Source organism: Pieris brassicae, chromosome 9, assembly GCF_905147105.1.
Source record: "Pieris brassicae chromosome 9, ilPieBrab1.1, whole genome shotgun sequence".
NCBI classification, from domain to species: Eukaryota; Metazoa; Arthropoda; class Insecta; order Lepidoptera; family Pieridae; genus Pieris; species Pieris brassicae.
Genome location: NC_059673.1, coordinates 10,792,548 through 10,807,593, shown reverse-complemented (window position 1 = coordinate 10,807,593; position 15,046 = coordinate 10,792,548). Strand labels below are relative to the sequence as shown.

The window sequence follows — 15,046 nt, the reverse complement described above, 5'->3', positions numbered from 1 at the left end:
TATGGTACCTTTAGCGTTCGAAAACAGCAAAAACAAGCAACAAAACTATGCACTAACAAAATTTTTATTATTATTATTATAAAATAATACAGCAATTTTCGCAATAATACAGCTTAAACTTAAGTTGTTTAATTATCCTGGGAAGTATTATCTTCAGTTTGGACTTTCAATTTTGCAATTACCTCTGAGTTTTCAGAGAGTTTACCCTCTTAGGAATATAAACGTTTCAATTTTAAGTGTAAAATTTTGAAGTTTGTTTATAGAAGCTTGATACGTCGACACAGTGGACATATTTATTTAATAAATTAAATATAAATGTATTTACTTTACAAATGATCATGAAACAGATACAGAAATCTGAGGACTAGACCTAAAAAGGTTGCAGCGCCAATGATTTTATTTATTATTAATATTATTATTAAATGTAAATGCAATAGAAAGATTAGATAATGTAATTTCTCTAATCTAATGGTGCTTTAATGCCTTATAAGTCAGGGCCTCGAATAGCATCTGTTTATCAAACGTTTTTTTTTAAACGCAGTTATTGAATCAGGTTTATCCCCAGTTACATGTCGATGTTTTGGTCTAAGACATTCCCTAATATTTCCTTACGATATACTTTCCGTTACTAGCAAGTGCTAAAAACGCACGCAGTGGTGCATACCTATGATCTGAAGGTACGGCTTTAATATTGCGAATGGATTCTAAAAATGCATTGTATAATCGCGTAAAAAAACACTTTCTTTCAGAAAATGATCAAATACACTGTAATTTAAAATTCATAAAATACACTGTATAATGCTTCCTATCTAACATGTTAAATCTTATAAATTTATGTGTCTGTCTCTTTTTACAGTCGCTGCTTCGTTTCAAATTTTAATAATTTAGTTTTTATCAAAATTAATAATTTATTAATATACGAAATTAAAATTACATTCGTCTCTTTTTGAAGGTTTCACTGCTCCCATGTGTAAATTTTATACACAAAAATATACATGAGTTATATGTAATTAAGAATTACAGTCAAAATAAATGAAAGTACCACAATTGTATCCTCATTTCATAATTTAATTTAGGAACTGGAAGTAGGACAAAGCTTTCCTAAAAGCCTTCGTTTCTTTGATGTGTGAGCTTAATGAGATTAGCACGACGAGTTAACTCTAGCATGATGTTTCATTTCACTTTGTATTTCTTACCGCGAAATATACAGTTCTTCTAATAAATTATGAAAAATGCAATTCTTTAACAAATCAGAATGGACCAAGTGCTTCATCGTACGTTTTTAAATCATTGTTAATTGTACTATTGAATATAACATATTAGAAAAATAGATTAAAGCAACCAATCCAAAATACAATTTTATTTTAAGTTGCTGTCACCAGCAATACTGATAATAAAATATTATGACGATAACTAGAGTGAAGCACAAAAGTTTATAGACAAAAGAGTGGAGACTCTTCAGAGGAGTTGTTCGGATTAATACCCGCAGGTCAGTTTCATCATCGGACGTCGAGGCAGAATACAAATATCCACCCGCATCGCCTAGACCTCCACGGCTCCACTATATGGCCAGCTATACCAGATGCCTACTGAAGTATTTCCGAAATAATTCGATTAAGGGACCTTTAAAAATATAGCTTACCACTCCTTAAAAGGCCGGACACGCACTCGCGAGCATTGAGAGTGTCCATGGGCGGCTGACCTATAACTATTTATTATCACTTAACATCAGGTGGGCCCGCCTGCACGTTTGTCTAATGTTCTTTAATAAAAAAACAAAAAATTAAAAACGTAATAATTTTTATTAAAACAAACATTGCAAACTAATACAATTCGTTATCTTACACACGATATATATGTCTTGTCCAGACATAAATAGTTTTGAAATGCTCAGAATATGTTTTATTTTGTAACCTCCAAGCAAAGTCATTAGCAATAATCCAAAGTGCAGAGTACAATAAACGAATAAAATGAAGAACATTTCATCGCAAATCTTTAATAAAACTTATAGAAACTTGATATTTAAGGACCGTGTCCAATAAATGGATTATAACCATTAGACCGATAGACGAGTCTAATATAAAAATTGGTTCCAGCGAACGTGGCAGGATTGTTGGACTATAGCCAAGTACGATACTGCAGAACGGAGTTTTTGCGATTTCTTTATGATCCACTGCTGACGATTTGTTCAGACTTATAATATATCAGTGGTAAACAATAGTTAGGTCAATGGGCGAGTATTTTTATTAATGAAACTGTTAAAGTGAGTGAAAAGTAAGCTACAAACTTTGTACGTTAACCAGCTGTTGCCAGCTTACCCACAGACTCGGTTATATATATTTAAATAAATCAAAACATCCAGCTTTTAATTTATTTAGTGGTTTATGACTTATTAATTAAATAATTTGAGTTCAACCTACCTAATAAGTCTTCTTAAAGATCTCCAAAGTTATCTGAAACAAAAATTTAAATCCTTATTATATATATAATGATTGTCATATTGTAGTAGCGTTATAAAGAAACAAATCATGATTAATTAAAAGGGCAATACTCATTTCTAATCTAAATATGTATGAGTCGCCCAACACGGGGTTTAACCTGCATTATTTTGGCCATACATTTTGCGTTATATGGGTAATGAAAAAGTAATTCCTTAAAGAAGGTTATCAGTTTAAACCGTATGTAATCATATTGAAATAAAGTAATAATTCACTATAACTGAGGCTTTCGTTTCGTTAGTATTACTTAAATTATATATCAAGAAGATGATATGAATATACCTTATTCCTACTTAGGACACTGCCCATTAATATAGGTTCAATTGCTTTTATATATCTTTATATACAATATACAATTAATGTACATGTGTAATGTGAACTCCTCTTAAACGTATACGTTTGGGTGGCGCCCTGGAAGGTTTAGATTCACAAATCAACCCAGCAGATGGTGCTGTAAATAGTGTAAACAGCTAGTGTATATATAAATGTCTGTACGTGTGTTTGAATTAAACTCCTTAACGCCTGGTCAGATTTCGATGAGATTTTTGGTATGTTCAAGTGGATGCGAGAATGATTTACATTATTAGATATTTTTTTTGACCGTGTGTACAGAACAACATCACGGTCCGCTAGTAGGTTACATGTTTAAACGCAATTTGAAAACAGTAAACAGTTATTTATTCTGTAATGTTTGTACCTTTTTACAGAAAATGACCTAAAAGATAAATGTACTTTTTTAGATGATGTGACTGCGAAAGGTGTACGCCTAAAGGTAAGGAAATTGCCTACTTCGATCACGGTTAAGCTCTATAATTTTTCTACGAAAAAGTTGATGGGTTTCGGTTCCTTAGATATATCTTATAGATATGCTACAAGATCAGTAAAACTTATAAATATATTATGTAACGTTTCCAAGAATATGTTTAAATCTTCATGAATCTTAAACTTTATCTGTTGTAGTCTGTATAAAAAAGCGGCGACTTCATGATCTTGGTCTAAAGTTTCTGTATTCCATTTGCTTTCTGTGCCAAATAGACGTCATCAACTTTTAGTATTAGACATGTTACCATATTCGTGACCGTGCGAGCGAGTGTTAACACAAAATGATGCATTGCCTTGATTCGCTAGTTGAGTTCACAGCTCTTTTAATCTCTAATAAAATATCTTTTTTTTGTCTGTAGATGTCAAAAACATGGTTGTTTATTAAAAAACCGTTCGTTTATTAACACCTAAACATAACATTCAAAATTGTATTCGCAATTTTCTTAACGTACGTAGTTATAATAAAAATGAAAGCGTTCAACAGCACATGCGCTAATTAAAAATTTAAGTTGGCGCCTGGTAGATAGTACCGGTGACTCCAGAGCTGGTGCTTTCCTCGGTCATTGAATAAGTATCGCAATACGGTAAGGAAATGCTGCCAACGTTAAAGGTATACTGCCACAGGCAACAAAATTTTAAATTTGTTTTTATTAAAAAATCTTAAATATAAGTCCATAGTTCTGTTCTTGAATTTAGACAGATCCATAAATATGTAAAGAATAACCATTTTCCTTCTGTATGTTTGTCAAAAATCTTAGGTAAAATTAACCAACAACTATTCCATAAATCATTTACAAAAATTGAGACAATAAAAGAAAACACAATTTATTGAATGAACTTGTAGACTTCGCAAACAATATAACTCGTAAAAGAATTTCCGAAACAGAGAAATTATTGCGATTAAAAAGTTTTTCCTGACACAATTATTGTTGCCAAGACACAAAGATAATTAATTAACGACCCCTCGCGGTGTCTATAAAATTGTCTTTTGGCCGAAAGTAAAGTTTAATGGGTTTGAGGCCAGTGTAAGTTGGCTTTCGTTATTGGAGATCCTTCTGGTCTAAATCCCGTTCCAAATTTAAAATTTTACTGTTCTATTGAGTTTTTTAAATATTCTTTTCGAACAAAGTTTAGGGCGAGTATTTTTTGTTATTTTTAATATTTAGGTAAAATATATACAGCCGTCTAGAAGTTTATTGACGAACATATGCACAGAAGACACACATATATATATATATGTGTTTGTTTGAAATATAGATAAATAACCTAGATACCGACTGCAGCGCCATCTACAGGGCTGATTTGTGAATCTAAACCATACAGGTGCCACCCAAAGTCATACAAAAAAAAATTCAAATCGCTCCAGCCATTTAAAAGCGGTTCTGTGACATACACACGTACAGTAGAAGATATTTATTTATTTGTCTAATAAGTTTGATGTTTATGTACAGTGATTATTATCGGTGATTATCTTTATGATAATATTATTGTGATCACTGATTACTTCCTTCCCGATATTACGGGGATTTGTTGTATCGAGCAACCGAAATGTATTGTCACATAATAATGTACCCTCTTTCTATAGCATTATGGTTTAAATTCACTTGCGTTTGGCAGATGGACAAAAATGGGAGCCTTGCCTGATGAAACAAACTTAAATTATGTATACAACGTTTTAAACTGATATAATGCTAAGTTCATAAAAATCAACGGCTGAATTGTCTTTTTTTATGTAATAGGAGGCTATCAGGCTTATCTGACGTTGCTACCGTTGCATGTCCATGGGGACACGCACAATGCCAGAAGGCTCGCCAGTGTGTTGTCGGCCTTTTAAGGATTAAGTCCGAAAGTGAAATTTGTTCGGAAATATTTCAGTGGTCAGTTGTTGTTATTATTATATTTTCAAATTCGTGTCGAAAGCTACTTCTAATGTAAAAACGTTTTTGTTTTTAAAGTATCAAAGTACTGGAATAGCGTCAAGGTGTAGAACCCACACTCTAATAACGATTATAGACAGTCAGATCCATAAACAGAAGTTTTCCCGTTCTGGGTAATATCTCCCCACTTACCGACTCCCATATTCTAACAATATTACTTTCCGGAGTCATATTGCTGTCTTTTTCTTTTTATAGGGAATGTATTGCTATCTCTGTTTGCTTTAGTTTAAGAGCTAATTAAATTTCTTTTATTATATTACAATAAATATGACTTCGTTACCACGCAGGAAATATTTTTTTAACATCAAATGAACATACTTTTACCAATTTCATTAAAAAAGAGGCATTTCAACATAATCGTGAACAATAACCTATTTCTATTAATAGGAAAAAACTATAACGTCTTTATTAAGATGCTGTTCACAAAATTTACGATTGGTGTTACGTCAAGTGAAGTAAAAAATGTTCCTTAAATATCCGCCAAAGACGGTGCTAGTCATATGTTTTATTAGCTCAAACCAAAAACATAATTTCAAAAAAATAGAAAAAGATTCACAGTATCTTAGTCTGTTTTGAAAACTCCAGGCGACCGATTGTGTTATGACTCCCATTAGCCCCAACAAATTGTAATCTTGTACTTTTTGTTTTTCCTTATTGCGTACCTTTTTCCTTTTCGACTACGTTTGTTACTTTATGACACATACTTTTCCCGCTTATAAAAATAAAATATGATGTGAGGTTTATGGAATATTCTTTTTTTTAATCTGTTATTTTTTTGTAACAAGAAAAAAACAAAAGCGCAATAAAAAAGTTTTCTGTACGAAACTAAACGCGCCGATACTTTCTCATACTATTTCCCGGTGAATTCCCAAATGAAAATAAAATCGAATTGACAGAGACTGTCAAACAAAATCAAGTAGGCGAGACAGAAGAGCATCGTTTTTTAAGCGAAAAATATTCGACAAAAAACGAATTTTTAAAGCTTGACGGTAGTTTGATGCGAGAGCAAGGGCCCTCACACCAAACAATGCACACAAAGATGTGGAAATCTCAAACTAACCGCTCCACTTGCCTGCAAAGTCGTCGGAAAAAGGAAACGGACGACGAAAGTTAGAAGTATTTGAAATCGTGTAAAGGCTTTTTATTCGCATTTAAATAACTAGGTTTTATTTCTAATTCTATTGACAACTTAGGATTTTATTTGTGTAAATTAGATGGTAGGAAATATTGCTAACTCTTTAAAATCATTGTAATAAATCTCTTCCAATATATATTCACAAGCATGCACACATGCACATGCAACATGATTTTAATCAATTCATCTAATTGATAATTGATTGATTATCGTATGATATTTAATATATTAGCTCTCAGTTTCACTAAATTCAGTAAATAAGTTCCTATTTGGGCAATAATATACAATAAAACCATAATTAAAAGCAGTAGAAAAGTAACTTTACGGTAATGGCTAGCAAATAATTTTGTAACAACCAAAGTTTAAAAACTGTGAATGTAATTTTTCTACATCGTCACAAAATGCATAAAACATAAAACTGGAAATTCAAACAAAGTTTTTGGAACATGCAAATCAAATTGAAGCAGAGAAAACTTAAAGTATAAAAATTATGATTCATAATACCGTATCTTAGATACAGTTCTAATAACTTTATAGTCATCAACTTAATTATCAAATAATTATTTATTAAAAATTAATAAAATTATTTAATTAAATGCTTCTAATTCAATAAAACAACGGTCACTCTTTTAAATCAACAAGTTTTCGTTTTAAGGAGATGCAATTATATCATACCTCACCGCCTTGAAGTAACGTACCTGAAGTCAAAGTTCGTTAAGGTGGGCGTTGCCGGAACTGTGAATAATGTTAAACACGATATCCCTAAGTATTATCTAAGTTAACCCTGTTGTGAAGTGAGCCGGCTAATGTGACCATTGAACAACGATGACGAGGCCACAGGAAAAAGTTATTTTAGGAAAATTATTTCCGAAGTTCAACGTTGTATGATATATAGGAAAACTTTTCCCAAAAAATATTGCTTTCATTTTATGACAAAAAATATGTTTCGATGCAAATAAAACAGGTTTTGGTATACTTTGGTTTTTTTAATTTAAATAATCAAATAGAATGTTTTCATTTGTTTATGATAATTTGTGATTTCATAACAAAACATTGATTTATTCAAATTGGTTAATGTTTTCAAAGAATTCCAGGAGTTTTGGTCTGCAACATTTTTTCACTCCCTCTTTATTTGTATTCACATAACTATTCTGTATACTAAATAAACTTCCATAGCCTTTCTCAATTTCTAGGACATATCTTAAATGTTTGGTAGATTAAAGAGTATATAATATATATAGTATATATTATATTTTAGTATAACTTAATATCCGTTTGATATTCGCTTAGTTAAGACTTAGTGTTAAGTTGACGATTGAAACGCCAAGTAATTGTAATAATAAAAAGATAGTGAACAAGCTAAAAAATGCCTTTGTGAAATATTATCATTATTTAAAATATCGTTTTCTTTTATAAAGATACACGTCGTTTTAAAGTCTGGCGATACTCCAAACAAATTATTTCATAACTATGTCGAAGTCATGTAACAACACCAATAAATTCACAACTGAATTCTTGTGAATATTTAAGCACCCGTAAAAACCAAAACAAAATAGAGTAACGGGATATAGGTAAAAAATATTATTTCCTCAAAGGAATTCCATCTCTGATCCTGAAAGCCAAGAACTATATTTCTTTGCATTAAATAAAACCCGATTTTCTCTGAAATCAGTGGTGTGAGAACAATATAAGGATATTTATCACCCTGTCTTGTCATTTAAGAACGTTTTGCATGTTACGTAAATATAATATTAGGGTTGGTTTGGTGTTAAATAAGGTTTTCACAAACATGAAAATAAAATTCATACATAATAACGCATCGCATTGTAAAACTAATCCTTTGCTATTGCTTGTTTGTTCAAACAGATTTATCAGCGAAAAGCGTAGTTCTTTGACATTAAATTATAGTTGTGAGCCTGCTCGAGAGGTCTGAGACAATCCCACTAACGTAAACTTCCCATCAGTAGTGCTCGGTCTGTAACATTTCTTGGTGCAGATAACGCAATCATTTATTAATTCAAAATGTATGTGTCTTATTACAGTGAAACTTACGGTAAAAGGATAAATACAATACAAAGAAATACTTAGAAATGAATTATAAACCCAAAAATTGAACAAGGTATATGATACATATCTCAACCACAAACATAAGAAATCATAAACAATTCAGTACACCATCTGACTGTAAACATAAATTTCATCTCGGCTCTGTCTGTCAAATATACAAACCTTATAAACCTATACGATCATAAATAACATCGGGGATCACATAAAAAGATACATTATACAATTGTCATGTCGCCGTAAAAAGTTTTCTCATAAAAATGTTTGTTACATTTAACTACAATTCGCTATCAAATACAATAACGACAGTAGTTTTAGCGGTTTTTATTGCTGAATTTATCTTCATGACAGTTTATGTGTTAATTTGATCTATGAGTATTTTGTGATGATGAATATTTGAAATAGTTATAGTTAGTGTGTTGGAAATTATTTTAAGGTAATGTAGGACTAGTATTTTTGTATAACAATACATTTTGTGTAATATGTCCTTCGATATAAAAAATCTTTAGCTACATTTTAAAGGGTTGTGTGCTTGAATAGACGGTCGGTTCCAAACGCTTTGTTCCTTTCTTCAGAATTTTCACTGTTGCCCTCTTATCCACATACAGTTCACTTTTTCGCACCTAACCGATCAAGTATAACATATTTTAAAAATATTATATTTATCTATTAATTGTTCAATTTTGGCTTAACGCTTTTTTAAAGTGCTGGTAAGGACTATGAAGTAAAACAGTTGATTAAAAATAGGCACTTGTAAAGATATAGGGCTACATGTTTTACTGATAGTTTTTAACTCGTTTCTACTTTATGTTTTATTTCGACTAAGAATCAAACGCTTATGCAAAATACATCTGTATCAAATGTTTAGATTAAACAATTTGGGTATTCACTTATCCAAAAGGGCCACCGTATGCACTGAGTATAAGTACTAGTTTAGTTGATAATTTATATTAAATAATGTATTAGGTTAAATTTATAAATAAAATTATAAACCTTATTATAACTTATGAAAACTTGTATTAAAAAAAACTAAACAACACTTTAAAAATGAATAGAAAAAGCTCAATTTATCTCAAAAGCAGCACTCGCAATGTCGACATGTCACCGTCATCTGAAGGACACTTGAGCTCACAAAGAGCGTCTAAACCTCAAGCGAATACGTTTTTATCCCAAGCCTAGACTGGACGATGTTAAGACAAAGAATTTGAAATAGGTCATAGTAAACTATAATATAAAACAAAATTAATCTTAGTGAAACTAAAATTACACTCATTTAATAATTAAATAATTACACAAACTTTATTTAACTTACTACGAAGCAAATGGTCTTTGGATTTAGATACTGAAGCTTCGAAGTTCATATGAATTTGCTACGAATTAGACCTACGCCGTAGCAAGTTTGCGTTCTTTGTAACGTAATAATTGAAATTATTATTAGCTTTTGCGCCTGACAAAGGTATAGTTAATATGTCTTCAAAGATATTTCTGAATATATAAACTGACATATGCCAAAGTTGAAAAGTAAATTAAAGAAAAACAAAGGAATTTTATTAAGAACTTCGAAAGAAAAGAGTACCTTCGTCAAAGTTGGAAAATGGATTTAGTAAGTTTTCCGTGCGGTCATCCACAGGTGAACATAACTATATATTGTGTACAGCAAAGAAATAAGTTTTTACGTGTCGCTGGACAAGGAAATGCTATTAGTACTTTTCATTGAAAGTTTCTTATTGAACTCTAAAAAGGTTTTGCCTAACTCGTTCCTTTTATGTTGAGATCTAATTTTCACACTGCATCTAATGTATAAAAAACTGTATTTTACTAATCTAGTTTAAGTTAATTTAAAAGGGCTCAAATGATCATCAGGGCTTATTATTAATCTCAAATATATTGCATAAAGGGAAAAACTAATCACGTCCAACAATTTTTACTGCCAAATTAACATTTTTTTTTAATTTTAAACTTTGCTTAGTAGATTGCTTGTAATTGGAATTTCCTTTAACTTTTATAGAGCCCTTACGAGTAATTCATACTTTTTATGCTGAAAAATATCTAAAAATTTAAAAAATACGTAATAAATATATTTTATTTTAATTTTGCTCTCAAACCATCACACATGGTACACAATCAGATACTTATGAAAATAACATGAGAACTAAGAAGGCGCAGCGCTAACTAGATCCACAAACATGTAGCCCGCAAGCACATAACTCACGTGGGGAATCTTTGTATTAAAGAAGTCACATGCAATATACACTGTATATACAATTAAGCAATAAAGACAATATACTCAGCAAGGACTAAATTGACTCGGGGAATGGTCTCCATGGAGTTGCTGAAAATGTCCACCGAGTATGTGTTCATCACAGTTTATTGTAACTCCTACACAATCTGTTACCAGGAACATGAGCACAAACGTGAGACAGGCGTACATATTGTTACGAAGACTGGTCGACTGCAATGTTTCTAGATTTTTCTACTTAGAGAGCTTTTTAGGAGGCAGAAACATTGTTTCAGGTACTATCACAACATGAATAGTTGAGTGATGCAGTTTTCAGGAGACCCGTTTTCAGGCGTTTTCAAGCCTAGTTATACACCTTTGATGAAGGAATATTCTAGACCGAATATCCTAGGTGTGGGACAAGGACGGAATGATACGCGAGACAGAGGGAAGATAGGAACCTTCTCAAAGCTAGACTGAGCACTCTAGAACGCCGTACGACAAGGACGGATCTCGGAGCACTGTGCGAAACAGACAAAGAGTACGGACGTTCTGGAATTAAGATTTTTCGTCGTCGAAGCGATAAAATGCAAATAAAGTGAAGACAAGTGATAAAGTACTGTGTGAAGTGCGTGTAATTAAAGTAATTAGTTACTGTATTTTGTGTGTGTAATAAGTGCATTTCTGCGAGTATTTCGTGTTTATAAATTCCTCTCTGATTTATTTAAAAATAAACACTTGAAGATATCTACGGCATTTTCTATCCGATCCCCTAGCTCGTAACAATATTATAGCTTATTCATTGAGACAGCTATTATTTTTACTTTTAAGGATATCTCACTATACCATGACTTCCAAAAACAAGCAAATTAAGATCGTCATACCCATATTCATATTAGTTTTTTATGTCTAGTATATACATATATTTAACACTTAATATATTTCTTAGTAATAATATTCCAATTTATACAAAAAAACACTTTAAATACGTATATTTATAATTAATTTCTTGTTTGGTGTAATGTATATACATCAATTATAACAGACCTGTTATAGTACAATTCAATAATTATTAAATTAGCCTAACATACTATTGATTTCCATATACTTATACTAGAACCAGAGTCGTTGACTAGTTTTTAGATGGCTACTTCTAGAACCGAAATACTAATTTCATTTCTCAAAATGTTATATTATAGTATTAAGTTGATACACTTTGGATATTTTCTCTCATTTCACTAAGTGAGTTTGCCGCATAAGCTGTAATATGAGAACGCATCACAACATGAAAAGTTTATTCAATTAGCGACCTTAATCGAATGTAATACGACTGGTTATTGCGTATATTAATGTAAGTTAATTTATAAACGTTTCGCATTTTAGATACATCTTGGATAGAAGATAGTAAAAATATTTTATAGGACATGTAAGTGGATTGGATGGCTTCAGCATGCGACTCATTCCTTAGATTTAAACCCCGGTCGTGCACTAATTATCTTTAATATTCGCTGGTACGGCGAAGAAAAACATCGTGGGGAAACCGGCATTCTCTCAAACACTGTGTGTAAGACTGGCTCAGAAAGCTGATACACTATTAAAAAAAAAATCAAATTGAGACAGAGATTACTGATAATAACAATAATTAAGCCTCATTTATTCCTTGAAAAGTTTACAAACATATACACACACATAAAATATATTTTTATATTTTTTTTCTTATTGAGTATAGGCCTCCTCCAATTGGCTCCATCTCTCTCTGTTTTGAGATAACAATAATGACCTATAATGCGTTCTTCATTTTTTTGCTGCGTTGAAGTCTCCCATCAGAATAAAAGATTTTGTTGCTTTGATCAGTAGCATGTTGGAGTTGGTCGTAGAACAAAAACTGTGTCGCTAGTAGGAGAATATGCTTAAATAATTGAAATATGTGCGTCTACAAAGACTCAATTTAGGACACATACTCATTTTGATTGATTGATTCTGTATTACTGATACTGATATTTTTACGTATTTTCCTTCTTAATTTAAAATTTAAAAGCCTTAAATACCTTGTGAAAAATACTAAAGTGAACGTTTAAAAGAACGCCTCAAGTAACTGATAGATATCTTACTCTTGGTTCCTTATAAATTCCCAGTTCATAAATATAGATGCGCTCACTCGACTAGTTCTCGCTTTGAAGACTGAACTGCATACAAACTTGTGTGAGCTCCTGGCGCGTCATCCTATCCTGGTACTTGGTATTAATTGTGACTTTGTGAAGTAAACCTGAGCGGATTTATCTTTGCATATTTTATAATAAAATAAGCCTTTATGTACTGCAGTACTGTCTAGGGAATTTTTTTATATTGTTTACTAATATTACCACTTCTATTTTGATAAAGTCCTTCTCTCAATGTCACAATGTTGAGTTGTCCTTTGATCCATTCTGCTCCGGTTACCGTTCTAATGTCATTATTACTAGAAAATATTAGTTTTAAAGGAAATAGGTAATGATTACATAACCGATTATTTATATATTGTTATTATATATTGTAATGTATCTCCTAAAAGTTATCTTGGGAAGCGTACGTGACTTAATTCGGCTTAGTCTGATCTTTTTAACGACGAATTTTTTTTAGTTATTTAGTAGAAAAGAATACATATGTCGAGTTGACAGAACCTTGTGTTAAATAAACTTTGGAAATAATTTTAACTTTTTTTTATGTAAATTCTCATAACTTACTCACTTAACATCACTTAGCCTCCTGGCTCACCTGATGTTAAGTGATTCCGCCGCCCATGGACACGCACATTGCCAGAAGGCTGGCAAGTGCGTTGCCGGCCTTTCAAGAATTGGTACGCTCTTTTCTTGAAGGACCCTAAATCGAATTGGTTCGGAAATACTTCAGTGGGCAGCTGGTTCCACATAGTGGTGATGCGTGGCAAAAACCGCCTTAGAAAACGCTCAGTTGTGGAACGACGGCCGTCGAGGTGATACGGATGGTATATTAACTTAGTTAAGAGTAAAATATTTTTTTATGAACGTATTGAAACTAACCTACAGATTAGTTCAGCACATCAAATTCGATATAATTTCATTATTGAACCCAACAACCAATCATGGGAGGATGACCCATCCATGCCACATTATTCGTGGCCATAGAGAACTATGATTTTAAGGGCTGATCGCGTGGTGAGATGCGGACAAGACTACGCTGTTACCGTGTCCTGCCTCGGGCGATTGCCTATAGCGCCGTGGGGTTTTAGTGGGTATGCACTGCAGTGAATCCCACATAACCCTTCACCACCAGGCAACCGTGCCGCGGGGTATGCGCAACGCATTGCCCCACGAAAAAATAGCACTTCAAATACCATATTATTTAGGCATTGAACCCAACAACCTATCATGGGAGCCAACTAACACAAAGAGTATTAATGTAATAATTGTAAATGATTTTTCGCTCTTTCCACTTTTGTTAATTTGTTAATATATTTTAATAAAAAAAAACAATTTGTATTACTCAGTCAAATATACAGTAAAATTAAATCAAATTTAAAAAGTTCGGTCCTACCTAAAATAACCTAACAATCAAATATACAGTATTTACAATGATTTTAACCTACATAGTTATAATAAAAATAATTAAAAATTAATAAAATTAAAACCAATTTGAAAAGTTTGGTCCTTCTGGCAGTGTACCTTTAACGCTGGCAGCATTTCCTCGCTGTATTGCGATACTTATACGTTGAGCGAGAAAACACCAGCTCTGGTTACCGGTACTATCTACCAGGCTTTAACTTAAATCTTTAATTAAGTGTCAATGGTCTTCAAATAATTATATAATATGTTAGATACCCAATAAAATCTTAACCATTTGTTAGTTTAAAGCGCTAATATATATATATATATATATACATATATATATATATATTTATTTATTTAAAAGCGACTAAAACTACCTTCATTTCTATTTCATATAATTGTATTGTTACCAAACAAAGCTAGGTGAGAAACACGTTCGTGGTTTGGTCACGCTCCAAGCATATAAACCACTCACAGCCTAAAATATAGCCTACATTTTATCTAAAACTATAGGAGATAAGCCGGAATTCCGGAGGTTGCTACTAACAATCACTTTGAATGGTTGATCTCAGGTAGAGATCCGGGTGAAATGGAGGGTTTTGGTTTAGATTTTAAAAAGAATTGTACAGTTTTAATACTGGGAGGATATATTTTTTTTTGTTAAGTATATAGTTGAACTTGTTTTTTTGACTTGACATCCAAATTATTATTCTTTTCATTGTCAACATTTGTTTTAATTGCATTGTGTTGTTCAATTATTTATGTTTAAGTAATTGTACAGATTATGCAGTTTTGCATTTCTTGCTCTT

The 15,046-nt window shown here is 31.9% G+C and overlaps 1 protein-coding gene across 2 annotated transcripts in view; it reads right to left on the bottom strand.

Moving 5' to 3' along the window:
• Positions 1 to 15,046, bottom strand: part of LOC123714622 (connectin-like) — a 176,456-nt gene that overhangs the window by 24,449 nt on the left and 136,961 nt on the right. For both annotated transcript variants that reach the window (XM_045668972.1, XM_045668973.1), the window contains one exon: positions 2,421 to 2,453. The gene's annotated coding sequence lies outside the window, so the exon portion shown is untranslated. The remainder of the gene's footprint in view (positions 1 to 2,420; positions 2,454 to 15,046) is intronic.